The following is a 6,059-nucleotide window of genomic DNA, read 5'->3' on the forward strand; positions in this document are numbered from 1 at the left end:
AAAAAAAAAAAAGACTCCCATCTCTGAGCTTGTACTTTGAACATCATACCATTATAAAAAATATGCATGTTTGGCCAGGAAAAAAAATCTGCCATCTGAACATAAGACAACATTATCTTTTCTTTAACCTTATAAAGGTAAACTATAAATTCTCAACAGCGGAATGGTGCACAGGCAGGTACAGGTGACCTCATTTTGTTGAATTTAAATGCAGCTCCTGTTACTCTTTAGCAATTTAATATTTGACAGTATAAAAAAATCTCCAGAATGTTATTTATTCAAAAATACCAAGCATCTCCAAATATAAGATACTATAAGAGGATACAAAGATTGTGCATAAGACCTGGTTCCAGCCTTTGAGTTCGTACTTTGATAGAAGGGATGTGCATGTATATTGTCTTCACCAATACCTGACATGTAGTATATATGTTTGTTTTATATTTTAAAATATGTTTGTATGTTATATGATATTTGCCTGTCTTGCCTGCCTCTGCATAGGTTTTAAGGGCAGGTGCTTTGTCTTATTCACACGAGTGTATTCCAAGTACTTAGAACAGTGCTAGGACATAGTAGTCACTGAATACTTGCCAGGTAGAATAACCTATACCTAATAGAAGAGAGTTTTGTAGAAAGACCTAGGACGTTCCAGGCAGAGAGAGTGGCAACAGCAAACACTGGTGATAAACCAAGAGGACTGTTTATGTAATACTAAATGCTTTAGTTTGGTCTGTGAGGTAGGAGGTGAAAAAGCTGGAAGGTAGGGCAGCTACCTCAAGGAACTTGAATATCTACTTTTTAAGAGTCCTGGGCCTCACCCTGTTAGCAGAATGGAGTTCGGAGTAAATAAGCATCAAATTTGAGCTTAAACATTAGTCTGATGAGGTAGACCAAACTCACTTTTCTTCAAGCAGAAAAACTTCCTTTTAGTATGTATTTCCAATTCTTAACCCTGAGTGATAAGAGCCCATCTTTTAAGTTTTTGCTACATGCTAGACACATGCTAAACAATTTACATGCATTTAGCTCATTTAATCCTCTTAGAAGGTATTATCCCCATTTCAGAGAGGAAGAAATAGGCTCAGCAAGATCAAGTCCTTAGCTCAGGATCAAATATGAGAGACAGAAAAAAAAAAACTGGCAGAAAGGAAACAAAAGAGAATGAAGAATTAAAGATAATTGAATTGTCTAATCTAGAGATAGGAAGAACTAGGTGCCTTGGAAAGAAGCACTCAGAGAGAAGGATTAGAGAGCAAAGATGTCTGGGTTTGATAATTAGACATGTGAACCTTGAATTTTTTTTTTAAAGATTTTATTTATTATTTGACAGAGCCACCGCGAGAGAGGGAACACAAGCAGGGGGAGTGGGAGAGGGAAAAGCAGGCTTCCCGCTGAGCAGGGAGCCCGATGCCGGGCTCGATCCCAGGACCCCGGGATCATGACCTGAGCCGAAGGCAGATGCTTAACAACTGAGTCACCCAGGCGCCTGGAACTTAAGTTTCTAACAGGACATGCTGATGGTAACGCTCAGGAAAAAACATGTAGCAGGTGCTCACTTTGTAGCAGGCACAGTGCTATACCTCCCATAGCCTGTAGAACAAAACCTGAAACTGTTACCGTGGTCTCCCAAGCCCTGGGAGATCCCGTCCCTGCCCACCCCTTACGCCACATCTCAGACCACCCTCTGCCTACACATAGCCCCTCTGTCTAGCACAGTGCCTGGCACATAGGAGGCAACTTTATTGAATGAAATTAATAAACGAGCATCCGTCCTCATTTATTCTTCATAACAAGCTTCAAGGTAGGGCAGGGTGCACCCACATTTATGGATGGAAAGAGTGCTGCGAAGAGCTCAGGGCTGAAGACTGCTGATTTTCTGGTCTGTACAGAGCTGCAGCGAAAGTAGGATTGTATATGATCCTAAGCCGCTGAAGTGGGATTGTGTGTGTGCGCATATACGTAGATCTACTGGTTCTGTTTCTCCTACAATCTCTGTATATTGTTAGTCCTCACAAAAAAAACTTGCAAAGTAGTACCAGCGACATTTTACAGATTTGAAAACAGACTCAGGGTAACCTGTCCAGAGTCTCCAGGCTTAAAAAGCAGCAGAGTTGAGATTCTAATCAAGTCTGCGTTTCGCACATCTGAACGCTCCCTGTATGCCGTAGGTGCTCAGAGCAGTTCATCCGAGGACTGCGCATCCCTCCCAGCCTCCGAGAGTGGCTGACTGTTCCGCCACACTTTGAACCTGACCTCCAGCCCTCAGCATCAGAGCTCTCTATGGATAGAAAGCCTAGCCTCAGCTCAGCCTGCTATCGGAATCATAGATAGCCCTGCTTTAAAAGAACAAGTCCTCCCCACACACGCGCCCCCAAAAATTAGTCCCACGGATGTTTACTCGAAAGCGCTTGTTAATATGTAAGTACAACACACTAACAATTAGGAACATTGTTAGTAACCACAAATAACTGTCTGAAAAGCCTTCACCTTCTCTCTTTAGGGTTTTGCCCTCTGCTGAAGGTCTGTTGGATCCTTAGCACCAGCACCACACAACTGCCTAATCCTTTCCATCTGTAACACTTGCAGGGCATCTTCCCAGCTGTGCTTCTGCTGGCACTTTCATCAAAAAGTATCACGGAGTTTGGTTTTAAGAGCCTGAGAAACCCCTTATTTTTTATAAAGGAGGATGCATAAATATGTGCAGATTTTCCAGATAAAACAAAAACGCACTCCGGTTCAAAACCTAGAATGTTGGTGCTGGGGAGATGAAAGGCGATTTCCTGTTGCCTTTTTTATTATATTTTCCTTTTTGATGTGGAGGGTGGGACAGAGGAAGGAAATGGGATAAGAAAGCTGAATTTTCCCAGTCATTTTCGAGGAAACTTAACCATTTCCAAAACGCAAGAAAGGCTTCGTTAAAACTACAAGTATATACGTTCCACGGGAGGTGTCTGGAATTAATGTGATCAAGAATTAAAAAAAGGAAGTGGGGCTTCAACTCCAGATTACTAAGTAAAATTAGCCAATACACAAAAGGTCACATAAATAAGCAGAACTTACTGCAGACTGCCATCTGTAGCCAGGAAACTCATCTCCCAAGTCTGGGAGAGTTGTACGTTTTCTGTAAAATTAGCATGTCCTGAGGAACTCCCAGAGGAGCAGCACCGGGATCAAAGTTCTGCGGCCCCACACCCCGCCTTCAGCATAGTGTTAAACAATAAACTGAGGTATATTAAAAAATTATAAGGGGCGCCTGGCTGGCTCAGTCGGTGGAGCATGCAACTCTTGATCTCGGGGTGTGAGTTTGAGCCCCCATGTTGTGTGTAGAGATTATTCAAATAAACTTTACAAGAAATGTACATATAAATAAAAATAAAAAACACGTTTGACTTTCCTTCCTTGCTTTTCATGCAGATGTTTCCTTTCACCCTTACTATTTTTAAGTAGTTTTAATTACATATATTAATTAGAATTCTTAACCCTTGGAATCCTGAATTTCTTATGAAAACAGAGAAGCAACCAATTGTGGACTGTTACACTGGTATTCCATGGACTGGCAAATTTATAAATCTCATAATTTCTAGTAGTGTGTCCCTCCTCATAGCAAATTTCTCACTGTGGCACAAAACATACTTCCCAAGACTCAAACATCCTTAGTTCCTCTGTATAAAAAGCCAAAAGTAAATAAACTTAAGTTCAATAATTAGTATTCTAGTATTTTATCTTATTTGGAAATGGTGTAGATACTCAGTGAATATCCGTTATTTAACCTAACTTAGTATAACTTTCTCCTAGTTTCCAAGCAGCGCCCCTACCCCCAACCCCGGTTTCTTTTTGTCCCTTCTGATAAGAATTAAGTGAAGGGGGGGAAATCGGAAGGGGAGACGAACCATGAGAGACTATGGACTCTGAGAAACAAACTGAGGGTTCTAGAGGGGAGGAGGTGGGGGAATGGGTTAGCCTGGTGATGGGTATTAAAGAGGGCATGTACTGAATGGAGCACTAGGTGTTATATGCAAACAATGAATCATGGAACACTACATCAAAAACTAATGATGTAATGTATGGTGATTAACATAACAATAAAATAAAATTTTAAAAAATTTAAAAAAAAAAAGAATTACCTCCCTGAAGTCTGCATTTCAAAGAAATGGCTCTGGGTACCTAGAGAACAGAAGTAGAACATTTACATCTCAAAGGCACAGGGAAAAGATATAAATTCCACCAAAAAGGATTTTTATTCCCTAAATCCAGATGTTTTACAGTACCCTGCAAGTCTTTTGAGATGTACAGGAGAGGTTTGGGTATGGTAAAATGGTTAGTGTGCTTTGAACCGTTTCTAGAGCCACATTTCTGTTCTTGTAAAGATGAGATTTGTCAGGACAGGACAGTTGTTTTTAATTCCTCAAAGAACTGGGTTGCAACCTGAATGATATCAACAGGCTGACTGACCCTCCCATCCACCCGCATGATCTTCAATTTGCGGCTTTATTTATTATTCATTAGGGGGATTTTTTTTTTTAAGATTTAATTTATTTATTTGACACAGAGAGAGAGCACAAGCAGGGGGAGCAGCAGAGGGAGAGGGAGAAGCAGGCTCCACGATGAGCAGGGAGCCCAATGCGGGACTCAATCCCAGGACCCTGGGATCATGACCTGAGCTGAAGGCAAACGCTTACCCGATTGAGCCACCCAGGCGCCCCCATTAGGGGGATTTCAACTAAGATGGAAATTAAAAGATTCTCACACTCTAGATTAAGAGCTGTGTACCTTTATGACTTAGTAAATCCTTTCACAGTGGCTTGGGAATGTTTTTCTTTCCCTTTAGGTACATAGTTTCACGTTAGTTTAGGGAAAAAGGCCTTTTTAAAAGTTCCTATCAGGCTCTGAATATCAGCTTCCAATCCGGCCAACTTCTGACCACAGAGCTCACTAAACATCCTTTCAAATATCTTATTAATACTTCTTAGCTGGACAAAGAGTAAAAATTTTTCTTCTTTTAAACCAGAGGTATCCCTATCAGATGACTCAAAACTCAAACTAACAAACCTTTTATGACTTAACCATGGACAGAAGTGCTCCCAAGGAGGGTGCAAGAGATACTACCTCCCGAGACCCTGAGTTACTCCCAAAGAGAACCCAAAAGGAGACTTCGGACAATCCCCCTAATGGCTGAGCATGGCTGGGAGGACACTTGCTGCATATGGGGTGCAACCCATATTTCTGTCCAGCCATAGTTTTAGGGCCTCCAACCCTACAGTTGAGCTGCCTGCACTTGCAAGAACTAATAACCTGTGTGTCCCGATAGGCAGAAAAGCCAAGCCAGTTTTCAGGACACAAAATGAGACAAAGGGGAAAGCAATAGCTGTCTCCAGGAAGACAAGGATTGATAACCAGTGGGCACCAAAACAGAAATTCATGAGTCACAATTCAAAGATCTAATTCTCAAATGTTTTTCTCTTGTCAATCTGAATTTGGAAAGGAAGGGACAGCATGAAGTTTACCTTCCTCTCTCACCCAAGCACCACAGAGAGAGATCCAGGAGAGCTAACTTTAATAAGAATTCTCACCCTTTGCTGGCTTCTGCCAGTTTTCTCAGGATCCCGTCTGCAGGCTCTGGAGTGAGTGGGGTGTCCCAGGAGGTCTCATTCTGGTCACCAGAAATTGCAGAGGAGGAAAAATGATTTTCCCCCACCTTTTAATGTGAGTGTTTGGCTAAGACCCTTTTTTTCTCAAGGGAACCGCATAAATGGATACATTCACCTAAATTAAGAATTCTCCACTATGGCCACTGGCATTGAAGATTATCTTTGGTAAGGTTAACCTGCTTGTTCAGCTTTAACACAGTATTTTATTCAGCTGAGGCCTCACACTGGGCCCAGCCCAGTTCAAGTTGGACCTAGTCTGCCCCCAGACCCAGGCCAGTGTTTAAGTTGAACCCAGTCAGTTTCTGGACCCTAAAAAGAAGTGCTTGAATGAAGTCTGACAGTTTGGAATACAAACGCTGTGGAGCTAGGACCTAAGAGGGACTTGCCCATGAGCCTGTAGAGGCCCAAAAAAGC

Source organism: Callorhinus ursinus, unplaced genomic scaffold (assembly GCF_003265705.2).
Source record: "Callorhinus ursinus isolate GAN/ISIS: 27379988/994484 unplaced genomic scaffold, GSC_fseal_2.0 scaffold9, whole genome shotgun sequence".
NCBI classification, from domain to species: Eukaryota; Metazoa; Chordata; class Mammalia; order Carnivora; family Otariidae; genus Callorhinus; species Callorhinus ursinus.